This window comes from Balaenoptera physalus (genome assembly GCF_965194825.1).
Source record: "Balaenoptera physalus genome assembly, chromosome: 13".
Lineage (NCBI taxonomy): Eukaryota > Metazoa > Chordata > Mammalia > Artiodactyla > Balaenopteridae > Balaenoptera > Balaenoptera physalus.
Genome location: NC_138892.1, coordinates 6,944,948 through 6,969,449, shown reverse-complemented (window position 1 = coordinate 6,969,449; position 24,502 = coordinate 6,944,948). Strand labels below are relative to the sequence as shown.

The following is a 24,502-nucleotide window of genomic DNA, read 5'->3' as shown; positions in this document are numbered from 1 at the left end:
CCTTAAACTGGAAAGAAGCAAGACTATCCTTTGGTCTTATTCTGCCCCATGGAGAAGTTGCTTCAGGCCTGGACACGAGATGTCCGTCCACGAGAGCAGAGATTTGTCTCCTGAGTTCATGGACACAGGCCCAGTGTCTGGGACAGCACCCGGGTAGTTGGGGTGCTGAGGTGGGGCTGGATGGGTGGGAGGAGGGTGGGTGGGTAAGTGGATGGATGAGTGGATGGGTAGGAAGGATGTGTGGAGAGGGTTCATATCGGCCATGGACCACTTTAAGCCCAGCCCCCAGTCCAGAGCACAGAGAGGGTGACCCTTCCCGGGGTTGGGCTGGGGCCCGTGTAGCCCCCGTGGGCACAGAAAGCCCCAGCTTTCTAATCCACCAGGGGCTGCCAAGCTGGAGAGCCCTCTTGGCCATGGCATCTGCTTGTTTGGGGCTCAGCCAGCCCCCACCCTTCACAGCATCCCTGGCCTCCCTCAGGGTCTCTGCTGAGCCTCTAGGCTCAGCCAGCCTTTCCAGCAGTTTGACCAGAACTCTCTGGAGCCATCCTTGACACCTCTGCTTGCTCATGCGTTCCCTGTCTCTCTCTCTCTCTCTCTCCCACATCCAATCCATCAGCAAATCCTGTTAGATTATTTTCAGCAGCCTCCTATCCGTCTCCCTGGTGCTGCCCTTGCCCCTCCCCCAGTTTCTTCTCCACTCAGCAGCCAGAGGGATCCTTTTAAATGGTGAGTCCAGGAGGCCTCACCATCTGGCCCCCATTTCCTCTCTGAGCTCATCTGCTACTGCCTCCCCCTCCCTCACTCCCCTCCAGCCATGCGGGCCTCCTTGCTATTCCTTGACCGTGTCAGGCACGCTCCCCGCTCCAGGCCGTCGCCCTGGCTGATCCCTCTGGCTGGAATACTCTTCCCCCAGAGATCCATCTGACTCAGCCCCTCACCTCCTTGCCGTCTTTGCTCAAATGTCACTTTCTCAATTAGACCTTCCTTGGACACCTTATTTATAAATGAAAGAAAAAAAACCATCCACCCCTTGTTTCCCTTCACTGTTTTATTTTTCTTCTTAGCACTTATCACTCTGGACCACAATATATTTTACTTCCTTATTATTTTTTTTGTCTGTGTTCCTCCATCAGAAAGTGATCTCCATGAGGGCAGGGGTCTTGTCCACTGCCCTGTACCCAACACTGAGCATGGGGTCTGCATGGCACAAATGAGGTGCTCAACAAACACGTGTAGAATGAAGGAAGGAATGAGTGAACCTCTCCAGGGTCCAGGCTTTCTCCTCCCTGAGCTGGCCTGCCCTAGGCTCAGCGCCCATGCAGGCCCTCCCAGCCCCATCACTGCCCTTATCCCCTGGCCACTGGCAACTCTGGCCCACCATGCGGCCACTTTGAAGAGTCACAAAGCCCCTCCCCTGCCTGAGGGCTGCCCGCACCCTCTCAGAGGCTGCTGGGATGGGTGCAGGTACCGGCGGCTCCCAGAGCTGAGTTCAAGGCAAGATGATCCAGGGCTGGCCCACGCCCCACTTGGTTCAGAACCACGTACGGTTTACGCAGCACCTTCCCCAGCGGGCCCAGGTGGACCCCAGGAGCTGGGACTCCCCTGAATACCACCCCCAGCCACCACTCTACATTCTCCTGTTCTTCCCCCTTTAATCCTCCACGTTCATTGTCCGACTTGAGCCACAAATCCAGCCTGACCTGGTAGACAGAGTGGATGGGGTCCACTGAACAAATGAGGAAACTGGAGCTCAGAGAGGTCATGTGATCTGCCCAGGGCCCCCAGCAAGGGCCCGGGCTTCCCTGGTGCTGGGCTGGACGGGACTGGATGGAGGGTGCTGGCTCCTCCCTTGCGGGCGGTGGGGCCCATGCACGATGAGCCAACAGGAACTCCAGTGAAATCAGCTTGGGGACTGAGGCCAACAAATCGATCAGCAGTGACAGCTCGACTCAAATGTTTCACACAGGCTTCACGCCGTTGCGGTTGCAGAGACGTGGCGGAGACGTGGCTCTGGAGACCGGTGAGGGGAGCTTGTTGGCCGCGGAGGTCAAGTGTATGTGTGCGCATGTATGTGCACCGCATGCACATGTGTGTGCGTGTGCCACAGGGCACAGGACTCACGAACAGACAGATCACCATGGGTCCCGAAGTCTACATCCCCTCACCCCAGTGACTCCAAGGGGTGGCCTGGCGATGGGGAAGGGCACCCAGGAGGGAGAAGGGGGCGTCTGGACTATGCAGCAAAGGGCATAACAGGACAGAGTCCTAACCAACTCACAGCCAGACACAGGTGCGAAACCCAACTCAGCTGCTCGTTCTCTGCGTTTCAGGCCTAAGCTCTCTAAGCCTCAATTATATTATCTGCCAATTGGGTCTAACAATTCCCACGTTGAAGGTTAGTCAGGATTAAACAAGATGATGTAGGCATTCAATACACGATAACTATTTAGGTTACTGGTAGTTTTATTAGAGTTCACATTTGCACAGGAGAACAGGCTGCCCATTTGTTCTGGAAGCGATTGCCAAGCCCCCCGCTTCTGCCTTGCAGTGAGCAGGACATCAGACACAAGGCCTTACCCTCAAGAGACTCACAAATACTAATAATGATGTGCATGAACGTGTATGTCCCAGCTGGCTGACTTTCGGAGGCGGTGTGGTTTGCTGCTTTATAAGCACAACCTCATTTAATCCCCTAGAGAACCCTGTGAGTTGGGGGCAGCTGCTGTCATCCTACAGAGGAAAAAACAGAGAAGTGAAGTAGCTTGTCCCTGGTCACCCAGTGGGCGAGGGGCAGAGCCAAGATTTGAGTCAAGGACCTTGCTACCACGCACAGGCAGGACACAAACCTGCGTGACCTGAGACACTGACTGCTCACATCAAGGCGGCACTTGGGGCCGTGGGAACACCGGGGAAGGAGGATGTGGAGAGGGGTGGCTCAGGAAGAGACGGACAGGGAACTCCACTGCCCAGGGACTTAGAGGCATGACGGCTTGGACAGGAGAAGGGGAAGGGTAGGCCAGGCAGGGAAGACAGCCTGGGCAAAGGCCCAGAATGGTGACAGGGCAACCCAACCCAGGCCTCCTCCCTTCTGCCTGGCTCCACCCTCCCAGCTGATGCGGCTCTCAAGGGCCTACTCACAACCTCTTGCCTCTGCCCATGCTGTTCCCTGTTTGCATGCTGTGTCCCTTATTCTTCTCCCTTCCAAGTTCGGTGGGGGCAGGATTTGGAAACAAGCCTGTGGATCCCTGGCTACACTGCCTTGCTTCACAGAAAGGGTGAGACTTAAGCCAAGAGAGACCCAGGGTAGAGAGGAGTCTGCCAGGAAAAGCATAGTGAGCAGAGGGAACAGAATGTGCAAAAACACGAGGGCAGAGTCAGGACTGGGCCTGGATCTGTCCTCCTGCAAAGCCCAGAGTCCCCACCACCACCCACCGTGCTCCAGGGCTGCAAAGCCAGTGCTCCTTCCACTGCCCTGCCCGGGGGACGCAGAATGCAGAGAACGCTCACCCCTGGGGATAGAAGCCCAGCTCTGATGTTGTTCAGCCCAGATGCTGCTTCTCCCTGAGCCTTGGCTTTCTCTCCTGTGACGTGAGATGGTAGGCCCACCTCAAGAATTATTTGAGCAAAGGTAAGGAAAGTCTCTAGCACAGAGTAGGTGCTCTATAAATACCAACTGCCTGGAGCACCGTGACAGAGCCCATTGGAGTGAGATTTCACCAGCTCTCTGGGTCCTGGCATTGAGCCATTTCCTAACCAGGGAGGCAGGAAGCTCTGGAGGGCAGGGAGGCTCTGGGCTAAGCCTGGGTGGGGCTGTGATTTAGAGCAGTGAGGCTATTACGAAGATGAAATGTGAGCCCTGCCTCCTGGAGGCCAGTGTCAGTGGTGGCAAGAGGCCTGTGTCTGCCCTCAAAGCTGTGCTTTTCAAAAAGTCATCGTTGGGGGGTGGGGGGACTTCCCTGGCAGTCCAGTGGTTAGGACTCCACGCTTCCACTGCAGGGGGCCCAGGTTCGATCCCTGTCCGGGGAACTAAGCTGCACGGTGCAGTGTAAAAGAAAAAAAAAAGAAAGAAGTCATTGTGGGGCCTCCCCGTTACTCAAGGTACCCCATGGCCCAGCTGACACATGAGACCAGGAGGCAGTTGTCTGGGACTCCTAGCCTGACCTACCCCCCCAGCTCCCCATGTCAGGGAGGCAGCAGGGTCTGCGGGGCTGCTCCACAGGGACAGGGCTGTTGGAGGTGGCCCCTTTGCCACTCTACCCTCTAAGCTTGGCTGTTATAGGGGAAGCTTGGGAGCCCCAGGAGGGGACAGTGGCACTTACTGGGCACCTTTTGTGGGCTCCTTGACTCCTAATGCCTCTGACAGCTAGGTATTAGTTTCTCCATTTCACAGATAAGGAAACTGAAGCTTGGAGAGGTCAAAGAAACTTGGACTGCTCAATCCAACATGACTTTAATCTCCCCTCCCTCCACTTGCAGAGGTTGTTGAAACTCCTGCAAAGTGTCCATCTTGGGCATACCTGGAAGAAAGTTCTCAGTGTAGGCTGAAATTAGCCCCGTGAAACTCCCGCTTTAGGCCCCAGCACCAGCTCTCAGCTGTACATGGAGCTAGGCCCTCTGTCCCTAAAGCAGCCTCAGAGGATGAACCCAGCAGGACCTCCCCATTTAACCTATGTGCCTTCCCTGGGTAACTGCTCCTCTCCGAGCCTCAGTTTCCCGACCTGTCAAATGGGGATAAAAACAGCCCCTGTTCGAGGGGTGGTTGGGAGGCTCCAGGGAGTCAATAATCCTGGAATATTCCAGGAGCTTCCAGAGTCTTCAGAGAAGTTCCAGCCAAGGGAAGAGGCTTAGAGGGTTTCCAGAGGCCTGACTCACCTCCCCCAAAGGAGGAAGTGGCCTTGATCAGGGCAGCCCTGCGGTGGGGGCATGGGACTCAGTCTCAGAGCCTGGCATGAGCAGGTTCTCACCTGTGCGATCCTGGCTCCCCGAGACCTGGCCCACCCACAGGTTGTGGCTCAGTCTTGCGAAAGGACAGCAGGGAGTGGGGCCAGGTAGGTCTGGATTCAAGTCCCTTGTCTGCCACTTACCAGCCATGTGGTAATGTGGCTGCCAGTCACCTCTGCTCTGAGCCTTGGCTCCCCCAGCTTCGAGGGCCTGCCTCAGGGCTGTGGTGCTCAGCCGAGTGTGAGGCCAAAGTTGGGTGGCCCCTCAAGTGGAGAACCAGGCATGCTCCAGGGCTGGCCCCCGTTGGGGACAGGCAGGCTGCCCCTTTCATTGTCTTCTCTGTCTCGCTGCTCCCCGAGGGACCGACTGGAGAAACACATCCAGAAGAAAGGCCCCATGTCTTCGCATATTCTGTTCCCCCTGCTCACTATGCTCTTCCTGGCATTCTCCTCTCTACCCTGGATCCCTCCCTCCAGGTTTAAGTCTCACCCTCTCTGTGAGGCAGGACATGCAGCAGAAAAGGCACATAGTCAGGAGTCCACTGATGGGAAAACTGAGCTGCAGAAAAGAGAAGTGATGCATCCAGGATCACGCCGTTGGAGGGGAAGAGCCAGGATTCCAGCCCAGGCTCTGCCGCTCCTCCTAACGCCTCTCCAGGCAGCACTTAAGACCTTCCTCAGTCCATCCCCGCCAGCCACGCTGCCCACACTCATTCCCGCCTCGGGGCCTTTCCCCACATGGTGACCCCAACCTGGAAAACTTGCCCTTCTCTCCACCCACCTAACACCTATTGACTTTAATATGAGGTTACCTGCCCACCAGGCTGGTCCTCAGCCCCTGGAGCACACTGCCCACCTGTCTGCCTGACCCTCCTCCCTGCCCAATTCCTATTCACCTTCCAGGTCGCCCTGCGTATGCCCCCTCCTTCAGGAAGCTCCCTCGGACCGGCTGGACCAATTCCTCCTCTGAGCTCATTCCCGGACACCACCCCATTCCACCTGCTTCGTGATTTCTTGCTTGGCGTCTGTCTCCCTCCTCAGACTAGGGCTCTGTGGGTGGGACAGGAGGTCTTGTTCACATGTGTTGCCTCAGCACCCAGCACAGAACCTGATACAGACCAGGTGTTTAGTACTTGCTGTCCCTTCATGGAATCCATCCATCTAGCTTTTCATTCAACAAATGTTTATTGAGCATCAGGGATACAGCAGTGAGAAGACAGGCGGGGCTCTGCCCTAGTGCAGGTTACGTTCTAGTAACAGACACATACATGTATAACATAAGGTCAAGTGGGAATAGTTGCTGAGGAGCAACAGAGCAGGGAAAGAACACCACAGTGGGGAAAGGATGGGGCAGGGAGGTAAGGGAAAGTCTCTCTGAGCAGGTGACATTTGATCGATGTAAATACCAGAAGGAAGTAGATACTGGGGAGAAGGAACAGCAAGTGCAAAGGTCCTGAGGTGGGAATACACATGGTATGATGGAGGTCAGTGAGCAAGATGGGGGGTGGCAGGAGCTGAGGGCAGAGAGGGAGCAAGCGGGGGCCCCAGGCAGGACTCTGCTTTGACCCTGAATGAGCTGGGAACCATTGCTGGGTTTTGGGCAGAGAAGTGCAGGATCTGGCCTAAGTTCTAACAGGGTCACTCTGGCTGCTGCATAGAGAATGGATTCCAGGGGGCCGAGGGGGAAGCAGGAGAACCATGAGGAGGCTGCTGCACTCATACAGGTGGGCAGTTCAGGTGGAGAAGGGGTCAAACTGCTGGTATACTTTGAAAGTAGAACCAATGGTATTTGCTGATGGTGAATGGGGGGTGAGGGTGGGGTGGAGAGAAAGAGAGCTTGAGATTATGAAAGAGAGAGAGAGACAGGAGTCAAAGATGATCCCAAGGTTTTTTGGCCCGAGGAACTGAGTGGAAAATGAAGGTGCCGTTACCTGAGATGGGGAAGGTTGTGGAGATGAATTTCAAGAGCTCGGTTTATGATTGCTGAGGTGAAGCTGCCCCCTGGCCATCCAAATGGAGCTGTGGCAGGCAAAAGGCATCGGTTGGACAGGCCTGGAGTTTGGGAGAGAAGACCAGGCTGGGTGTGGGCACCTGCCGTATGCGTCCCCACATGTTGCACATAGTAGGTCGTCAGTGAGTGCCTTGTGAGGGACACAAAGCTGGCCACAGCACAGCTCCTGACCTGTAGGTAAGGTGGACCAGGGTCCCGAGGGCCAACCACGGAGAGCCGCATCCTGAGGGGGGCACAATGGGCCCCGCCAGCATTCCTTGGATGACATGACTGGAGGGTGGTCTGGGAAGGCCTCTTGGCCAAAGTGGCATAAGAATCTTGGCAGACAGAGATGGGGCGGGCATTCTGAGAAGGCAGGTGCTCTGGCTTTAGGGATGAGGTGGGAAACAGGAGGGGGAAGGCCCAGTGAAGCCAGTGGGGCTGGGATTAAGTGGATGGTGCAGGAGCCCAACCCCTGGCTCCAATCCAGGCTCTGGTACCTGAGGCAAGATACTTAACCCCTGAAGTCTCGTCTTTGCCTCTAAAATAGGAATGATAACCATATCCCCTGCATGGGTTGGTGTGAGGATCAAATGAGTTAATCCATTTGATCCAACCTGATGGCAGGTTCTCGAAAATGTGACCTACCCATTAGTACTGAGTCCAGAGAAGGCGGTGTGCTCCAGCTGGGAGGACGAGAGAGAAATGAGGGGAGAGAACAGTGCATGAGGTCCAAGTGTGAGGTACCTGGGGCCCAGTTAAGGAGGGGAACTTTATTCCCTTTGGGCAATGGGGAGCCACGGAATGTTCTGTGCAGAGAGAGGAGGGGTGCTCTATTCAGTCCTCGATTATCCTCTACCTGTGCTCAGCTTGACACACCCCCTCCCATCCCAGGCCCAACAGTCCTACCCAGCAACCCACCTGCTGGGCTCAGGGGCACGTCTCACGTAAGAGCTAACGCTTGGTGAGCGCTTACTACATTAGTTCTCTCAACTGCCCCGTGTATGAAGTTTGTCCGATTATTATTATGGTTTGACAAATGAGGAAACCAAGGCACAGAGAACGTCACACAGATCAATGTGGTCACGCAGATGGTGGCTGGCAGAGCCGGGACACAAACAAACCGAGGCAGTGGCCTCAGCTCCAGAACCTCCCCCGGCCTCTCCCGGCTCTGAGACAGACCCCAGAGCCCTTTGAAGTGGCCGGGCATCGTGTAGAGCATCCAGCACTAAGTTTCTCCCAGCAAGCAAGGTGGTGTCGTTATGCCCACTCCCAGGGGCAGAGGCTGCAAGGTGAAGGGCCCCACATCTTGTCCACGGAGGAGCTAGGACTCCAATCCCGGTCTCTTAGACTCCACATGCCCGCACTAGGGACCTGGCAGGTGCACCACCTGGAACCCAGAGCTTCCTCTAACCTGAGCCTGCAACAGGGGTGAGCGCCCTCAGCCTGGAGCTGTTTCTGAGGTCCTCGCTCCCCTTTGGGAGGATGGGGAAGACAGTGGATCCGTCCTCCCAGGCTGCCCGGGGGCTCGTATCGCAGGCTCCTTCACTGTCTGTTCTCCTCCTTTATCCTTTCAAAGTGGTTTTCATCCCAAGAACCGACCTGGCTCACCAGGTCCCGGCCCTGCCCTGCAGAGAGGAGACTGAAAATCAGGCTTAACTGCATCCTCTTAGCAGTTTCACAGCCAGAAAAACCAGCAGAGGGAAATACAATGTTTGCAGACCGGGTCAGGTCCAAGGTCACTCCATAAAAATGGATTCCTAGAAAAACATAAACCAGCAATTTACCCAATGAATTTTATTGGCTCAAAAAAAAAAAAAAAAGCTATCCCATTTGAATAACGAAGGGAGAGAAACCATTCCCAGTTCCTCCTTTATTAGTGAATAAGGACACACAAAACTCAACAGAAATGGAATGTTCACATGCAGCTTGAGGTCTGATTTATTAGCCGCTTTCGTTTCATAAAAACCAGCATTTTCTATTAAAATAGGATGATGTCCAAAAGGTCTGTTTGCTTTAAAATATTGTATTTAATACAGGTCAGGTCCTAGTTTTATTTTTTGTTTTTTAAACAAAGCTCATATTCTCCTGACTTCACGCCTGTTACTACAGCCAGAGGGAAACTGATTTCAGAATCCATCTGATATGTCGGATTTCTTTGTGGCATCCACTTCATCGCTCAGCAGCCAGCCATGATGTCATAAGCCCATCAGATTTCCGGTAGGGGGGAAACGCTGGGGAATTGGAAAGAATGGATGTTTCTTACCCGTCAGGAAGGGGAGGGAAGGGGCTGGGTGTGTTTGGGAGGCGGGGGACGGGAGGCAGCCTCAATGTTTGTGATATTAAATGTCAGGCAGAAACCTGAAAAATCCAGCCACCCAGATGTTTTCTAAATATCCAGATGTCTGGCACCGAGCAGACCACGCTCCTCCCGCCCCCTCGCGTCCCAAGAGGAGCTCGACATTTCGGCTTTGACCTCAGGTCTCCAGCGAGTGTGGGCTGCCAGGAGCTGTACATCCTTGAGGTTGCCCACCCTCGGGTTGGGAATTTTTTCTAAATCTTTACACATGGATGACAGGAGTAACCACGTCCAGATTTTTAAAAGCTGTTGAAGCAGTGATTTGAAAAGTTCAGTCCCTGGAATTAGCTTCCACGGAATACACTATGCAAGCCAAAAAGGAGGGAAAAAAAAATCCCTCAGCCAACACACACACAAACATATGTGACTCTTAAGCCATAGGAGTTAAAAACCCAAAACAAAACCAGCGAGTCTGAGAACCAAGGACTCGGAACTGACACTGAGAAGCGATGAGCCCTCCCACAGGAGCACGCTTCCCCCAAATCAGAAAAACACCAAACAGCTTTGTTCTTCCTGACAAAGCCCCTCGCTTCCAAGGAACAGACAGTTGCCAACAAAAGCACAGGGTAGAACTAATTTACACTCAGACTCGGGCTTCAAGGAGTCATAAAGTACAGAAATGGAAATGGCTTTGCCTGGGAATCTGCCTCCCCACCACTGGCAATGGGGACCCCCGGGCCTGTGGGAGCGCCGCAGGCCACAGACGGAGCAGAGTCCTGGCTTCCAGTGGCCTGGCCACACGCCCACTGAGGCCACCTCCAAGGCCTGTGGCTAATTGCTCCTGAAAATGAGCCAAGAACGGCAGGCCCCTGGGGCCCAACCCTGCAGACTTCACAGGGAGCCAGGAGGAGAGGCAGCTGGGGAGGGGGACCACCTCCAATTAGAGATGAGTGCTTGGATAACGAGGAAAGGGGTGGCCAAGGGAAGGTGTCTGGCAGAGGGCAGGAGGAGGTGAGGGGGGGCTCAGGGCTGGAGGTGGGGGGCTCAGTGGCATCATATCCTAGAACAACCCCTGTGCTTTTCAGATGCAGAAATAGAGGGCCGAGAGTGGCTGAGTGGCCCACCCAAGGTCACCAGGCTAATTAGAGGGACAGCCAGTACTGGGGAACAGAAAACACAGGCGTGGCATTGCATGGCTCTTCCCTGAACGTTATCTAATTTAATCCTCACAACACCCTGGGAGGGAAGGATTATCATTAACCTCAGTTTCCAGAGGAGCCAATGGAGGCGCAGAGAGGTTAAGTAATTTGCCCAAGGTCACACAGCTCATCATTAGCAGAACTTGGCGTGAACTGCTGAGTCGCTGCCCGACTCCAAATCCAGTGCTCTTTCTGCTGGGTGGGGGTAGGCAGTTAAGGTTTAACTGGGAGCAGTGAATCTGATTTAAATACATCTTTAAAATGCTGGTGATCCCCCTAGAACAAAAGGGAGTGAATCATTGCAAATTAATTTATTTTTATTTTTATTTTTTAACATCTTTATTGGAGTATAATTGCTTTACAATGGTGTGTTAGTTTCTGCTTTATAACATAGTGAATCAGCTATACATATACCTATATCTCCATATCTGCAAGTTAATTTTTTAAAGCAATTCCAGTCAGGAGGGCTGGCTGGGGGGCTGGGTGGGGAGGCCGTTTTTATTCCGTCCCTGCCAGAGCCTGAATAAAGCATGCAGACACTCTCTAGCTGCGCGTGGAGGCCGCTCAATCCCCTGAAGTGGGGAGGATGGGGGGGCACTAAAAGCTTTGTCAGGCATCCGTGAGAGCATAATCTGCCACAGGAAAGCTGCCAGGCGCACAGGTCTGTCAGAGCCAGGGGAGGGAGAAATTCACTGAGTATAAAACTATGAAAAATGAAAATAAGAATTGCCCCTCTAAGCCTGATTCCTACTTTCCAGCCAGGAGTTTAAATGAACTGTAGATCACCTGCGCTGCTATTTGTGGCCCAGAGGCCTGACTCTGGGTCAGAGAGGCACTGCCCTGAGTCCTGTCTGTCCAAGATGTGGGGGGAGGAGGGGAGTTGCTGTGGCCCTGTACCCTGGCCATCCTGGGGACCTTGCTGGCCACCACCTTCTCCCAGAGCGGCATTTGAAGGAAACCAAGCCTCCCAGAGCTGGGACAGAAAAATGAGGAGTAGGCTGATCTGAACTCAGAGAACAGGACAGTCACCTGTCCCCAGGCCTCCCCCCAGAAGGGTCTCTTCCCTTCCCGAGGGACAGGCTCGGCACTCCAGTGGGCCATCTGTGCCAGGCCTTTCCCTGCTCTCTTCCTCACCGGGCCTGCTGCTTTCTTTTACTTTGTATCTCTGAACAGCAAATGGGGTGTGGAGCCCAGGACTCAGGCCAGGGACGGGGAAAGAAAAATTTCTGCTGTCAGGATGCCTGACCTGGCTGAGCAGCTCCTGTTTTTCTGGGGAAATTCTACTCATCCTTTATTCGCTTGGCCTACCATCTACCCAGAAGAGATTCAGGTCCGGCCCTCATGCCTCTTACAGTTGAAGGGAGGAGACAAACATCAACCCAATAATGACATAAAAATGTCCACGGAGGGAGTGGTTCCCGGGCTATGAGAGCCTGGCATAGGGAAAGTGTCAGGTCAGGGAGGTCAGGGAAGGCTTCCTGGAGGAGGTAACTGATGATGAGGCATTAACCCTTCTGACTCACTGTCACCTCTGCAGAGAAGCCTTTCCTCATGCCCACTCAAGGTTGCCTCCTGTCCCCATTTCTTTCCTGACTGTTGTTCACCAGCTATGTCCCTGCACTGGTCTGGAAGTCCTGTGAGGGCAGAGACGGGGTTTGTCTTGTTCACCACCGAGTTGCCTGTGCCTGGGACACAGTCGATGTTTGATGACTACTTGTTGATCAGAAAAATAAATAACATGTGCAAAGAACCTGTGAGGAATCACAGAGACTAGGAGGGTGTGTGAGAGTAAGAACGGGGACAAAAGACACAGAGAGGTGGAGCCACCCCGAGAACCACCCTGGACCTGTAGGTGTCCCTCCAGCCTCTGGGCCCCCTTCTGCCTTTCCCCTGTGGCAGAGACTGGGGTTGGGTGTCTTCTCCTACAGAAGAGTGTCACATAGCTACCCTGCCCCACTTGATCTGCACCAGACACAGCTCCCCTGGGTCGAGGTAGGTGAGCGCTAGCATCACCTGTCCCATACTCTCCCCCCACCCCCTTCTTCCCTCCTCCATTCATTCCCTTGCCTGATGCTGTGAGGCCACCGGGAGACACAAAGGGGCAGGGGGAGGCAGATCCGGGGGTCCCGATCCAGGGCCTCCTGACACCCCACCCCCAGGTTTCATCTGCACTCCCCCCCCAACATCCTGGCGCCCTTTCTCCTCCCTGAGGCAGAAGTGGAAGGAGAGAAGGAGCAGGGCTCCGGGCTTGGACCAGACCGAGTTGGAGTCCCCTCAGCTGATGACCAGCGCGTGGACACCAAGCTGGCTCTGCCCCTCACAGGTGAAATGGAGATGCCCCAGGCTTCAGCGGGGACAGAGCAGGTGCTGGGTGGACCTGCCTGAGAGGCTCGAAATCAATCTCTGGTTTTCCTCTAGGGCTCAGTTCAGTTACTGCCTCCCCAGCTCCCTTTTCCGCCTCAGCTACAGAAGCTGAGGCTGGGGTTTGGGGTTCCCCCAGGGCGCCTCTGGCCCGGGGAAGCGGCTGAGGCCAGTGGCGGTGAGCGGGGTCCCAGCCCCAGCGCGGCACCTCCGTCGGCGCGCGGACCCTGCGTCCGCGCCGCGCGCTCCAGCAAACTTTCCGCGTGTGCCACCCGCCCGCGTGTACACCTGCTCGTGGTTCTGCGGCGCGGGTCCACACAGCCTCACCTGCCCCCGGGTCGCTGGAAGGTGCCTCAGTTATAGTCCGAGTCTCCAGTCTCACCCGCCGCGAGTTACGAGGACCGTCAACCCCAGCCTTAGGAATCAGTCTCCACTACCTCGGGATTTCGGGGGCGCCTCAGCCCGCTCCCCTGCGCTCGTCTACACCACCTCGGCAGCCCCCAAGTCACTGAACACGTCTCAGCTCAGAGGCCGCGTCCACACCGCCTCGGAGATGCCTCATCTCTGGGGCCGCGTCCACACTGCTCAAGGCTCACGAGACCTTTCAGAGCGCGGACCAGGACACAGACCCCGCGACAGCCGCTCAGCATGGGAGGTGGTGCCCCGATCTTCTCTGGGTGTCCCCCACGCCCGGAGACGCCCGCCGGGTGCTGCTTACCTTGCCCGCGGCCTCACGCTCCTGTCCAGGCGATACCGTCTGTTTCATACATTGTGCAAGATTGTCGATGGTGAAAGAAAATGTTATATATCCTCTGCCGGTCACTTGGCAGTTCCCCACCCTCCCCCCTTTCCTCTTTTTTCGGCCCTTAAGACAATACTTGGCCCCAGCGGCCGGCCGCCGGCCAGGGAACTCCGGGCAGGCGCGGCTGACCGTGGTGGGGCGGGCCTTAGGCGGGGAGTGGGCGGGGAGTGGGCGGGGCCGGGAGGGGCGGGGCACGCGGGCTCCGGCCGCCCTCCCTGGGGAAGCCTTGGTCTGCGACTAGAGCTCCTGTTCCGGCTGCTGATTAGTCGGCAGGCCGGCGATGCTGGCGCCTGATTGGCTAAGGCAAAGAAGGGGTTCAGACAGTGGGGGTGTGGGGTTTCGGCATCCATTCTTTGACTTTTTTTTCCCCCTGTGTCCGCCACTACTCTTTTGGGTCCTCCTGAGATCTGTATCCTTTTCCTCACTGCTTCTGTACACCTCATCATAACACTTAACTACCTCGAGGGTAATGCGTTTCTTTGTCTTTTTCTACCAAATAGGTAGCACCTTGAAGTCAGGACACCGGGTTTGTGCCGCTCACTGCTGTATCCCCAGGACCTGGCACTCAGGAAGTGCTCAAAAGATGTTGATTGAATTCATGGAAAATGTACATATAGGTTTTTAGAGCTATCTTTAAGGCTGGTAACATCCCTAGAGGGTGGTATTACTATTCTCCTTCTAGAATGGGGAGACTGAGGTGCAGAGAAACGCTGTCACTTGGGACATGCTTACATCACTGGACCTCAGATCCCTACACAGCGATGCCCTGTGGAGTGTCCGGGCCTGAGTTTCCCATCTATCAAAAGGGAGTGGATTAGAGCAGATGGGTTAGAAGGTGAATCGTTTCAATGAACAGGCTGCACCGAGCGCTGTGTTTGGCAGTATGAGTGAGACAGCCCTGCCTTCGTGTTAAAATCCTGGTAGCCTGCAGCGCCCTCTCCCTCTCTGACCACTCCCCCCCACCCTCCCCGCAATCACAGCAGAAGTTAAAAGCACTCTGCTCAAACCAGTGTACCTTGCCCACTTCTGAGGGTTTGCGGGCGTGTGGGAGGATTTTCCTGGGGGAGCCCCAGGGGTTATCATTAAGTAAACTGACTTGAGCAGGCATGCTGTTCTGGGGGGAGGGCAGTTCTTGGGAACCTCCACCTCCCAAGAGAGTCGTTTTGATTGCAGGTTGGTCTTTGATATGGGATAGGGGAGAGAGCTTCCTCTGACAGAGGAGGATGTAGGAGCTGCTCCTGGAGTTGGGTGGGGGAGGGTTAATCGACCAAAGAAATGCTGAGATCCTGGGCAGTCAGATGCAGGTGTGTAGAGGAGCCAGCTTGGTGGCACAGTGAGTTCTCCCTGTGTCTCTGTCTTCACATGCCCTTCTTATAAGGATGCCAGTCATTGGATTTAGGGCCCACTCTAATCCAGTATGACCTCATCTTAACGTCATTACATCAGCAAAGACCCTATTTCCAAATCAGGTTACATTCACAGGTACTGGTGGTTAGGGTTCCAACGTATCTTTTTTTGGGTCACAATGCAACCCACAACCAGACCCAATATGGAAAGACCATTCTGGTCAGAGGGGAGCAGCAAGAAGAGCAGGGGCCCTGAAGCTGCACAGGGTAGGTTACCCTCCTAGCTGCCCACTGCTCTTTTGGGGCTTCTCTCCAGCTCATCTCAGTTCCTGGTACGTGGCAGCTGCCTAAACAGAGCCAGGAGGGAGCTGACCCCCTGGATATCAAGCCTCTCCTTCCAGCAGACCCTGCTCAGCCTGGGACCCTGAGGAGAGCCCAGCCTGCCTTCCCTCCTCCCCCTGCCTGCCTGGTCCCCACCCCCACCCGCATCCCACATGCAAGATGGACAAGGACAATAAAAGCTGTTTCACAAGCAGGTGGTGATTAATTGCCAAGTTAATTAAAGAGGCAGTAATTACTCTCGGATTTCAGAGGAAGGAGTGATGTCTTAGGCAGGGGTGGGTGGTCAGCCTTCAGGTCTCCCTGAAGAGGTGGGGCCGGAAGATAGAATTTGAAAAGCCAGGAAGCATAAACAAACAACATTTAAAAAAAACAAGTAACGTTTAAAAGCTTCAGTCTTAGCTATATAGCTATAGTTTTATTTGACAGAATCAGGTGATGGGCTTAGATGTTTAAGCCTGTCTCCGTACTTTCCCATCTTTGAAATATTTCATTAACAACAACCAAAAAAAAAAAAAAAAAAAGGCAGCGGGGAAGTTAAATATTTCTAAACTCCAGTTTGGGATTTATAAATGGCCTCAAATACACGTTGCCTCGCTTTACACAATGGAGAGGACCTTAAAATTATGTGTAAATCGAATCCCGTTTGCCCACCCTGTACATCTTAATGCCAGTGATGCTCTGTCTTCATTTCTGATTGATTTTCCCTGGCAGAGGCGCAGAATTCTTTGCTTTAAGTGTCAGGCTCTCTCTGTCAAGTAGTTAATGACCTATAAAGCACTTAAAACGTACTGGAGGAGATGCTATTTGGAGGCACCCTGTGGTGTACCCTCTCCTATTGTCAGTAATCACCCCTCATTTATTTGCTCTTATTGGTTTGGAATTTGCTATCAGGTTTCCCTAAAGTGGAGCCCACCAGGAAAGGTCCAATTCCATACGGACCCAGATGAGTGCTGGGGTTGGCACCCAGGGGCAGCAGCAGCAGCTGAGGAGGGAAAGAGACCTTTCCTTAAGAGCCTTTCACCATGGGTGCCCTGGTCACCTCTCAGCACACCTTCCCTGATTACCTCATTCCTCCTGCCACTGTGGCCACCACAGCCTTCCCAGTTTCTCCCCATCCTCTGCAGCCTCAACCTGTCTCCTGTGTCCTGACCCATTCTCTCGGCTGCCTTCGGGACACCTCCCCCTGGTTGCCACCTGGATTTCCCCCCACGTTGCCTCTCTACTCCTGTACATCTGGTTCTGTTTACTGAAACCAGCCTCTGTCCACTGGATGGGGGCATGGACATCCCTTCACCCTTATGCCTTGAGGCCAGTAGGTCACCAAGTCTTGTTGTCCCCTCTCCAAAGTGGCTCTAGAGTCTGCTTCCCTGCCCCAACCTCTACCTCCTCGGTCTCAGTCCCAGCCCCAAAGCTTTTGCTTTTGGAGGCAGCAGCCTCCAAATGGAACAGGCCACCCTCCCCAGAGCAACTCAATCGAGTTGCCTCCTAAAGAACGATGTAGGGGATTTCGCTCTCCTGTTGCCCAAGCTCTGTGTGCTCCTCAGCCTCAGCCTGGTATCCAAGGCCCTTCATGACCTGGGCCTGGTGTCATCTCTCCAGGCTCCTCCCAGTGCTTCACCTTTCCTGCCATCTCACTCCTTCCATCTTCAGACCTTTGCTCATAATATTCTCTACTGGAGTGCCCTCATCCTTCAAGGGCACCTCTTCCAGGAAGCCTTCCTTGGTTTGCTCAGGCACAGTTACCACCCTCCTTGTGGATCCCATAGCCCTTCCCACGATGTGTTTTTCGTGGGGTTACTGTGTCTGCCTGTCTTGTCACTCATTCAGGGACATTTACCAAGTGTCCACCAGGAGAGGAGTTGTTGGGAGCACAAGCTCTGCTATCAGACAGGCCCAAATTCAAATCCGGCTTTGCCCCTTGCCAGCTAAGTGACCTCAGGCATTCACTGCCCCTCTCTGAGCCTCAGTTTCCTCCTCTGCCATGCCCTAGAGCTGGTGCATGTCCTTGGGCAACTGGAAGATGACGCCAACCTGGCAAGGTCAGTGCTGGGAGTGAGAGGAGAGGCCAAGGCTGGGGTGAGCAAAGAAGCTGTGGCTGCAGCAACCTCCAGGGTCAGAGCCGTGAGGAGGCATCACAAGGAGCACAGAGTGGGAGTGAGCCACTGACCGGGGGGTGGGCCTGGGAGGTTGAATTGGCTCTTCCAGGAGGAAAAGTGTATCCGACTCCTAGGTTGCTATAACCAATTGCCACAAGCTTGGTGGCTCAAAACAGTATACACTTTTCCTCTTACAGTTCTGGAGGCCAGAAATCCAAAATCAGTTTCACTGTGCTGAAACCAAGGTGTCTGCAGGGCCATGCCACTTCAGAGGCTTTGAGGAGAACCTGTTTTGTTGCCCTTTCCAGCTTCTAGAGCTGCATTCCTTGGCTTATGGCCTCTACGTCCAGCTTCAAAGCCTGCAAGGTAGCATCTTCAAATCTCTTTCTCTCCTTCCATCATCACATTGCCTTCCGCCTTCTGTCTGTAATCTCCCTTTGCATCCCTCTTATAAAGACACTTGTGATTGTAATAATCCAGGATAATCTCCCCATTTTAAAATCCTTAATCACAAGTACAAAGTCTTTGCCATATAAGGTAATAGTCACAGGTTCCAGGAATTAGGAGGTGGACATTCTGTGGGGGGGGGGCATTATTCAGCCTATCACAGAAGGCAACCAAGCGAAGCGGTTCAGATCACTAACTCTGAAGCCATTTCTGGGGCCTGAGCACCCTGAGCCTTCCTTACCAAGCCAGCCACTCTCAGGGTGGTTGTGACCTAGCCTGGACACTAGGACCCACAGGGCTTCGTCAGTGTTCCCACCCCACACTCCCCACTGGGCTCAGTCCTGCTGGCTGCTTGGAAGGTCCCAGGCCCCGCATGGTCAGGGCTGTCTGGCCTGGCCTACAAGCCTCTGAGGCAGGACATTGCTGAGTGGGCTGAGACATCCCCCTGGCAGTGACAGCGGCTTCTGGGATCAATTAGCAGGACCACCCTAACAGGACTCACGGCCCCTGATGTGCGCTCCACGGGCACGCATCAGCATCATCGACTGATCGGAGCCCCTGACAGCCTCCACGGCCCAGAGGTGAAGCGAGGGGCCGCTGCTGGCCTGTCTGATGTGCCTGGGCTTGGCTTCCAACAGTCCAGCACAGAGCTTGCCCCTTCCCATCAGGCGACAGGGGGCTGCCTTTTCACCACCTGCACTTTCATTGCCTTGCCTATCCTGGTGGTGTGGATGCAGCTACATGTCTTTCTCAATCTTCACATACGTAAAATGGGTCACCTACTAATTAGAGATCGCTTCCTGGAAATCTGGGGAAAAAATCATTCTCCCTTTTTCAGCAAGAACCAGCACTAAATCACCAGCAAAGGAATAGTTGAATTTATTCTTTAAGCAAATGGCTCTTGGGTCCCTGCTATGCGTCAGGCAGAAAGAGAGACGAGTAAGGTATTTGCATGCTCAGGGAGCTCAGACCCTCCTGGGGATGTGTGTGAACCGATTCAATGCAAGGAGGTCAGAGCAGTCAGAGAGATGAAGAAACTGCTTGGTGGGGGGAGGGAGTTTTAGGGAAGGCTTCGTGGAGGAGGTGGCATTTGAGCAGGAATTCCTGCTCAGGTTCAGAGGTGGGGAGTTTGGCACCAGGGGGAACAGCAGCCATGATTGGAGCATGGACAGGACTTGGGGTGACTTTGGGCCAGTGGGAGCTGGTCAGAAAGGAGGCTGATGGACTCCATGAGGAGAGAACTGTCTGTCTCTTATCCCAGCCCCAGCACGGGGCCTGGCACATAGTCAGAGCTGAACAAATGTTGAAAGAATGAAGGGATTGTAAGAGCCCTGTATACAGGGCTGAGGGGTCAAGCCTCCAACCTGTGGACAGTGGACGCCACTATGAGGTTTTGTACAGGTTGTAAGGTAGGGGTCCTGCTTCATCCTTTCGCGTGTGGATGTCCATTTCTCCCAGCGCTATTAGTTGAAAAGACTGTTTTTCCCCATTGAATTATCTTGGCCTGTTTATTGAAACGAATTGACCATAAATGTAAAACTACTGCAGGGTTTTGAGAGGGGAGTAACATGGTCAGATCTGTGCTATAGGACGATCAATTTGGTGGCAGAAACTGGGAAGGGCTGGAAAGAGGAGGGGTTGGAGACTAGATGGGTGGGCTCGAGGGAGGAAGGAAGGGGGAACTAGGGAGAAAAGCAGTCCCCAGATCAGCCGGGGCCCATGGTGGGGAGCCAGGTACAGGGCTGTGCCAGAATGTGACCACCCGGGGCCTGTGGCACTCACTGGGGAAGCAGGATGGGGTGGGTAAGGGGGTGACAGAGAAAAAGCCTGTGCTCCTCAGCCTCTCAATGGCCACAGAGTGGTAAAATTAAACCCTCTCTAGATATAGCCAATGCGAGTAGGTTTTCAGGTAACGAGAGGATTGTAAATGCAAAACAATGCCAATTACAGCAGCATTACCCCAGATTATAAAGCTTCCAAGAAGCAGCTCACACCTCCAGGCGTGCTGTGCCTGGAAATTTCCAGGGGAGGCTTGGGATCCAAACAGCCAGGCTGCCTGAGGCCAGGCCCCACGGTGGGTGTGGGCAGCTGGGCAGGCCTGGCCCTGTCACTCCTACTGACCTGCCTTCATTTCCCCAAGGAAATAGACCACTGAGGGGCAGGAGGACACCCCCGGATCCCCACAATTCTGAGCAATATTCTTAAGGAAATTTGTCCCTTCATGGGCCCCCCAGCTTGGGGGGCACAGAGTCCCTCCATGGCTCTTTCTGCCTCCCCCCCGCTGCCCTTTGCCTGCACACAGTTGGAACCAGCCCAGCGCTGCCCCTTCTGTGCTACATGACCTTTAGCCAGTCAGCTTTCCTGAATCGCAGTCTCTGCCTTGGTAAAATGGGGAGACAAGTCCCCCCACTTCGCAGTGTGTTTTCAGGAGTAAATGAGATCTTGTAGATAAAGAGTCTGAACAACAGAAACCGGTACAACCTCCATGCACGACGATTTGGCAGTGTCCGTTAAAATAGTAAATGTCCACGCCCTGGGCCCCAGCGATTTCTTCTCGTCATTTCCTGCAGAGAAAGTTTTGCAGACACGTCCAAGGGTGTTCCCTGCAGCACCTTCTGTGAGGTTAGAAAATCATAAACAACTGAAAAGGGCATTAACAGGGGCCTGATTGAATTAGGATCCATCAGTCCTGTGGAATCCTTTGCTGTAATTAAAGAGTCTGGCAGTTCCTGTGTGCTGTCACCGGCAGATCCCCACCACGTGGGACTGCATGAACAAAGCAAGAGCAAATAACACCTACAGATGATTCCATTTAAGCTTTTCAGAACCCCACACAAACACTATATATTTTATGTTTGCATATAGGTATGTAGATGCAATAAAAACAGCCCGGAAGAAAATATGCCCGAATGACCCAGGGTTGCCTCTGGGGAGGGGATTGGGATGGAGGCTGGGAGGTGGCAGGAACATCAAAGAGAATTTCGCTTTGCTGTATTGTCTACGTGTTTTACTGCAGTACATGCCTGTGTCCCCTGCGGAGAGACACACATACAAAACACACGCCAACACCAAGTGCAGAGAATAGTAACGGTTAGCCTGACCCACGCGCCATCAAGGCTCAGAGACCACAATTCTGACTGCAGGTCAAGGAAGGCACCTAGGAAGGAAGGTGTCTCAGTGCCTCCTGCCACTGTCCGCAGCTCTTAGAGTCTGGATTCAGGTCTGGGGAAGCCCCTCAGGTGGGCAAATGACATCCCCTGGCGGGCGGGAGGGATGCACTCTGTTAGCCTGGCTGAGCCGAGGCCACAGCCCGCCTCTCCTGGCTGAGCGTTCTGCCAAGAAAACTATTGAACTACATAAAAATCCATCCTGGAAATCCCAGAGGCATCCTTAGAATAGAGCATAGCCTTTCAATTAGAATGGGGAAAAAAAGGCAGATTTGCCTGTAACTTGATTTCAGGTGAGTGAGGCCCAGTGGCCAAAATGCAACGTCTGCGCCTGGCCGTGGCCCCCACGCCAAGGTCCTGCCATGTGCTGCGAAGGGGACCCCAGGCCCACCGAGGTTTCCAGTGTAACCAGCACGTGTTCCCATGGAAACTCTGCTTTGCAGAATCCTTTGGAAATTGTTTCCGAGGAGGGGGAACCGCTTCCCACACCCACTTTGCATTCCTGGGTTTGGTTTCCAGGGATGATTTTCTCCAAGCGCTGAGAGAAGCAGGAGCAGAGGGGAGGGCTGGAGGCTGAAACCTGCCCGAAGGGGCAGAATGGGCCATTTCGGAGCCACTACCCTGGAGAGGCGAGTGGAGGCTGAGGGTGTCAGCAGTGGTTGAGATGGTTCAGATGCCCAGAGGCCTTGAAGAGGGTGGCAGGGGTGTGACCTAGAGATGGTAGGAAATCCCAGGTCAGAGCTAGGGCGGGTCAGGCAGAAAGAAGCATCGGCCGAGACCGTGACATACATGTCCGCCCCCCTGTGGTGAGGCTGGGGCGGGGTCCGGACAGGAGAAGGCAGGGCCCTAGGCCTGGCCGTCAGGGGCTGCCAGGGGCTTCTGCTACAAGCTCTAGGCCCAGGGGTCTACCCTCAGGATGGCTGCCATCTACCCTCCTGGTCTAAGGCCCCCCTTCACCTGGGTCTCACCTGTTGCTCCTCAGCCCCCTCCCCTCCCTTCCCTGCTGGCTAAGCCCCTCTCCGGCCCTCTCAAGGCCCCTCCTGGGCCCAGACCACTACACACACACACACACACACACACACACACACACACACACACACACACACACGCCTCTCTGCTTGCCTCGCCCCCACCCCCAGGTGCTCCCTGCAGGGGGCCAAAGAGGGGGGGTCCCCACCTCCAGGGAGGCCTGCCCCTCACTTAGCAGATTCCCTCTGCACTGCCCAGTGGCAGCCTGTTTTTCCTGAAGGATGAGTGGAGAAGGAAACGCACACCCGCTGAGCCTCTGCAGAGCAGGGACTTCCCCATCTGTCCTCTCTGAGCAACACTCAGCGTCTTGATTGTCACTGAAGCCAAGGCTCAGGTGGACATGGCTGCTGGGAGGTGGAGCTGGGATTCGAGAGAGGCCAGCGGCCACCCAGCCCCGGATGACCCCCAAGGGCGGCTCCTCTCTCTTCTCTCCTCCGCCCACTCGGGGTCCACGCAGACCTGCCCTCCAGGAGCTCAGTTCGAGGCCCCCTCTGCCCCCTTCTCCCCCCTCGCGGCCACCTGCACCCCCCTGCAGTCATCGGCCACCCCTCACCCCAGCACCAGCCCCTCTCCGCAGGCTCCCGGTCCCAGGGGCTGGGGAATGAGGGGTGCTTAGTCTTCTTGGCTCCATGCTGGGTGTCCCAGAACATTCTCCCCTGAGGGTCCCCCCTTCCACCTTGACCCTCCTCCCTGCCTCTCTCCTTTCTCATTGAAGACCTCAGCGCCTGCCCAGCCTTGCCCTGAACTGAGTTTGGTCACCACACTTGACAACGTCTGTGTCCACGAGAGGGGTGATGAGTCGGTCCCTGAGGGCCTCATAGGCCGCAGGGAAGAGTTGGGATTCTGTTCCAAGTGAGGTGGGAACGGTGGGAGGTTTTGCACACGGGGAGGGCCATGGTCCTATGTAGGTCTCATCAGGATCTTTTGGCTGCTTCGTGGAGAGGGGACTGCAGGGGGCTGGGCCAGGGCCAGGGGCGCAGTCTCTCCAGGCTCCCCGCACTATCCCAGGGGCCAACCGGAAAAGGCTGATTCCCAGCCTGAGGGTCTGGGGCCAGGGGCTGAGGACGCTCCGGGGCCCAGCGAGGCAGCCTCCTCCTGGTCTTGCTGCCTTTGGTCTTCCCTGGAGAGGCTCCGCTGCACGCTGAGCGGCCTGCCTCCCTCACCCGGACCCCAGCCCCGGCCTCTGCCTCAGGCTGACCGAGTCAGGAGCCTGGAAGGCAGCTCTGCTGCAGGCAGCTTCGCCTCCCTAAACAAGCTGGGAGTTCCTTAAACTGCCTTCTGGCGAGCGGGGGCCTCTCCCCGCAGCCCCGTGATTCCACTCAGAGCCCTCCTTGCTGTGCGCTCCAAGGCCAGGCTCAGAACCAAGCTGAGAGGCTGTGAACCGTCCCGTGGGCCCGAGGGGGCCCCACACAGCCCTAGCGGAGGGGCTGGGGCTTCTTCCTGACGTCAGCCCAGGCCCACCCTGCCGCCCCCAGCCCATATCCCTGCAGGGGCGTGGGGTGGGGAGGGGGCCGACCTGCAGGGCTGAAGGTGCTACCCACAAGCCACCCGGGGTCCGGTCGGGGCCTGCGCCTCGGGCCACCATCCTCCCGGGCACATTGGGGTTTGTGTGCGAGGGCACCTGAGGGACCTCTGGGGGCAGCACTGGGTGTGTGGAGGGAGGACTGGCCTGCCCATTGCACGAATGACCAAATAGTGGAAAGCAAGGGAGGGATGGAGGAGAGCAGGGGAGGGAGGGCTCAGAGCCTGAGAGCCTGGGTGAGCCCCACCCTCAGCCCTGGTCTGCCTGTGAGGTAGGTTACCGTGCGGGGCTGCCGTGAGGTGAAATGAGGGGTAACATGAACACTCGACCAGCAGAAATGGCTCAGGGTCAGACACCGAGGGGCCGTGGGGCCTGAGCTTCTGCAGCACAAAGGGCCCCTCCGCCCACCCCAGGGGAAGGCCCAAGAACAGAGCCGTGCAGCTAGACCACAACAGAGAGGGCTGGCCTCCAGGCAGCTGGGACCGGCCCTGCGCAAGGAGGGAAGGGGCTGGGCTGGCCTCGATCCCCAGGGGCCGGGGCTGGGGCACAAGGCAGATAAACACAGAGGAGGTGGGAGGGGTCGAGATAGGCCAGGTGGGCGGGGGACTCTGGGGAACTGGGCTGTAGGGTAGAAGGAGGAGCAGCTGAGACCCTGAGGCTGGGGAAGGTTTGAGGTGGTGGTGAGCAGGGGGTGGTGAGGAAGCAGTTGGCACACAGAATGTAGGGGGCCAGGCTGATGGGAAACAACCTTGGGGTCCTTGCTGGGGGAGGCAGAAAGCTTCCTGCGTGTGCCCGGACCCTCCCAGTCCCAGGCCCCCAGAATGATGACCACCACTTAGCCACCTCCCCAGCCTCCAGCTCTGTCCCCGAGACCGGCCCAGCCCAGCCTCTGCATGGTTCATTCTTGCCCACACCCCATACCCCCCACGCCAGCCCCCGATCTACTTAGTGTGGTCGCCTTG

General features: G+C 55.4%; 3 long non-coding RNA genes across 3 annotated transcripts; 1 reads left to right on the top strand and 2 right to left on the bottom strand.

The window, feature by feature from the left end:
• Positions 1 to 208: 208 nt before the first annotated feature.
• LOC309641071 lies at positions 209 to 13,753 on the bottom strand. The gene is made up of 3 exons (XR_014252496.1): positions 13,508 to 13,753; positions 6,872 to 6,992; positions 209 to 2,730 (listed from the first exon to the last, which is right to left on the bottom strand). It is a non-coding gene; the product is annotated as an uncharacterized lncRNA (long non-coding RNA).
• LOC309641088 lies at positions 2,745 to 6,861 on the bottom strand. The gene is made up of 3 exons (XR_014252518.1): positions 5,837 to 6,861; positions 5,431 to 5,499; positions 2,745 to 4,517 (listed from the first exon to the last, which is right to left on the bottom strand). It is a non-coding gene; the product is annotated as an uncharacterized lncRNA (long non-coding RNA).
• LOC309641083 lies at positions 10,712 to 22,512 on the top strand. Its single transcript, XR_014252512.1, has 3 exons — positions 10,712 to 12,420; positions 12,644 to 12,751; positions 14,092 to 22,512. It is a non-coding gene; the product is annotated as an uncharacterized lncRNA (long non-coding RNA).
• The last annotated feature ends 1,990 nt before the right edge of the window (positions 22,513 to 24,502 follow it).